Source organism: Sebastes umbrosus, unplaced genomic scaffold, assembly GCF_015220745.1.
Source record: "Sebastes umbrosus isolate fSebUmb1 unplaced genomic scaffold, fSebUmb1.pri scaffold_32_arrow_ctg1, whole genome shotgun sequence".
Taxonomy (NCBI): Eukaryota; Metazoa; Chordata; class Actinopteri; order Perciformes; family Sebastidae; genus Sebastes; species Sebastes umbrosus.
In genome coordinates, this window is record NW_023618532.1 from 9,998 (window position 1) to 13,289 (window position 3,292).

A 3,292-nucleotide genomic window follows, 5' to 3' on the forward strand; every position below is an offset into this window, starting at 1 on the left:
TTGGGCTGCAGTTTGCAATCTTATGATTGGAGCATATTGTTTTATGCTAAATGCAGTACCTGTGAGGGTTTCTGGATCAATATCTGTCATTGTTTTGTGTCGTTCATTGATTTACAATAATAAATATATGCATACATTTACATAAAGCAGCATATTTGTCCACTCCCATGTTGATAAGAGGATTAAATAATTGACAGATCTCCCTTTAAGGTACATTTAGAACAGATAAAACATGTGCAATTAAATATTATAATGGATTGACAGCCCTAGTAATATCGTGATATGGCATAAGTGTTGTCTCTTCCTGGTTTTAAAGGCTAAATTACAGTAAAGTGATGTCATTTTCTGAACTTACTAGACTGTTCTAGCTGTTCTGTTATTGGTCATTTACACAAAAAAATATTGTGATATTTGATTTTGTCCAGGTCACCCAGCCCTAACACATCTAACTCAGACTGCTGAAGCCTCCGATTAGTTTAAGATCAACGTTACAGGTCATTTTACACACAACAAGACTGTGGATTTAGTCCTCATCTCGTAACACTCAGGTTATACAGGGATTGTTTCACAGACAGAAGGAATGATGACAGACATCAATAACTCTTCAAATGTACATATGAACATGTGAGTATTGTATTCAGATAGATTGAAAAAAATATGAACCTGCAAAGATGTTTCTGATGCAGAATATCTATTTGGTTTTTGCTTCAAATAATTAGACAATGCTGACATGAAAACAGAGCACAGTTAGATCTGCTGTCAAAAAGAACGTGGGAATAACTTAGAACCATAGAAACCTCTGATTAGATGGTGTCGTTCATAATCATCACTTATGTGCCTTTAAGTTGGTGCAATATGTGTGATATATATGAGTGCTGCACCTTTAGACATGTTCAAATAGAGAGCTACAGAAATGAATCCTAAAACCCAGAAATGAGTCAGCATTTTAGCACTTCCTGTTTCCTCGTCTGCAGGTCAATGGGGTTTTTTAATGGGTTTTAGTTAGATGCCTGAAATAAGGTCTGTGGTTAAAGGTCCAGTGTGTAGGACATGGCAGAATCTAGTGGTGAGGTGAGGAGATTACAACCAACTGAAGCCTCTCCTGTGTGCCAAGCGTGTTGGAGAGCTACTGTGACTGACGTGAAAACGTGAATGACCCTCTCTAAAGCCATCTGGAGCAGAGCCAGTGTGCAGAGAGAGTGTGTACAAACTACATAAACTACAGTCAGTGAACTGACCTCAGAGTCTCCAGTCTACAGTTTGGACTCTCCAGTGCAGCAGAAAGCAGCTTCACTCCTGAATCCTTCAGGTTGTAGTTGACACTCATGTTCAGCTCTCTCAGATGGGAGGGGCTGGACTTCAGAGCTGAGGCCACAACTTCACAGTGAGTATCTGAGAGTCCACAGCTAGAAAGTCTGTGATGACACAAATAATACAAAATATGTTATTATGAAAGAGGAGAGTTTATATTTACTTCATGCATTTGATGACTAAACAGTTTGATATATACTTCTTTGATTAACATTTGCTCCTCACATCAGTGGTTCAGCTAATCTTATCTCACTGTTTGACATGAAACAATAATTCTCATCACTCTCTCTCAAACCTGCAGACTTTTAATTTTTGTTTTTCTTTAATCTTGCAGATGAAGAGAGAGAAAATGTAGTTACATTGAGGCTTCCATAATGTCAAGTCTGTCAGTGAGATCTGATCCCATGTGTAGGAGCCAATTTCTCATTTGTTTGCCAGTGTACTTTGCCTCCCTCTACAGGCTTGGAGTGTGCTAATGGGGGATAAAAGCCTGGCCAAGAGAAGGCCAGGTGCCGCTGATTGGAGACACAGCTTTAAACGTCTGGGTTTTGTAGCTGCTGCTTTCTGTTTTGATTTCATGTTTTTTGATACATTTAAAGAATCTGGAATAAACCCATTTTGAGTGCAACTTTAACTTCATTTTTTGGACATTCCTCATTTCCTGTTTTCTTTGCTGCTCAAAGCCAGTCAGTGTTAAACTACAGTACTCTCAATCAGCCACCACCATGGAAGAGGTCAAAAGGTCACTACACCAGGTCTGTCTCCACAAAGTTAGCATGAGGCCTTCTTAATTAGAAAATCATTTTTAAAACTCAGTGAATAAGTAATAATAATACAGTTGATAAAGATGACCTCTCTTTGCTAACTACCTGCTGCTGTCAGGTTCACGTCCAAAAATGGGAAAATTCAGTGACTGCTGTCAAAAGGTAGAGAAATGAAACAGATTGTGTAATAATATTAGACCTGTACATAATTAAACATTCATATAATTACATATTTTGATGACTGCATGGCGTTTTGACATTAACAGTCTTATCTGAGTATCAAACGTTTTCAGCTCACAAACACAATTAAAGAACCAATAAGGTTTCATTATTTTCAGCATAATGTCATCAGAAAGATGTTATCAGTGTTTCAGCATTACAAACTTAACATTGATCTTTGGTGTGTATAAGATCTCTTAAAAAGTCTGAATTCTACCATTCTGCTGTTATATATTCATCAGACCGCTGTTATTGGTGGAAGCTGTGTATTTCCTGTTACTACTCTTCTCTACAGCAACAAGAGAGAGAAACACCTGAGTTTCCTTCTGTGAGGAACAGAATAAAAGGAAAGACTTAAAAACAAGATGATGGAACACAGCTTGACTTCATGAGCAATAAAATGCACCATTGCTCGATTCAACACACTCAGGGGTTTTACAACGACAGTTTTTGTCTCGTATGACCAGTAGTTTACGGTGGCTAATGCTAGAGTTGGGTCGATTTTCGGTTTTGCCGGTTTGGTCCAGTCCGGTGTACGAGCTTAAACCGGTTTGATTTAATGCTAACCGACAGAACCGACATTTGTCATTATGACACATTCTGGCAAACTAAAAAGTAGCAGACATCAACAACCTGCGCCGACAGAGTCACAGTGCTAAATCCAGCCTGTATTTGCAATATGACAACGTGATTAACGTAATATTATGATATTATGTTGGTGTATAAACAAGAAGAGGTTTGTTTACTAGGAAGTTCATGTGTTTTTTGGGGTGATGAGACGAGACATGGCAGAGCTGGTCTCAAAGAAAACAAAAACTGTGGCAACATGGCAAAAGTTTGGATTTGAAGCCAACGAAAGAGATGAGCCCAAAAACACACGAGGTAAGGTGTAATGTGGTGCAAGGCCTATTGAAAGCAAACCCCAGCACCAGGGCTCTGATCCCAGGACCGCCCCGACTCCCCGCCGGATCAGCAAACGTTCTGTTGCTGCCGTTACA

The 3,292-nt window shown here is 39.1% G+C and overlaps 1 long non-coding RNA gene across 1 annotated transcript; it reads left to right on the top strand.

The window, feature by feature from the left end:
- Positions 1-1,563: 1,563 nt before the first annotated feature.
- Positions 1,564-2,360, top strand: LOC119484443. The gene is made up of 2 exons (XR_005206002.1): positions 1,564-1,717; positions 2,067-2,360. It is a non-coding gene; the product is annotated as an uncharacterized LOC119484443 (long non-coding RNA).
- Positions 2,361-3,292: the final 932 nt, after the last annotated feature.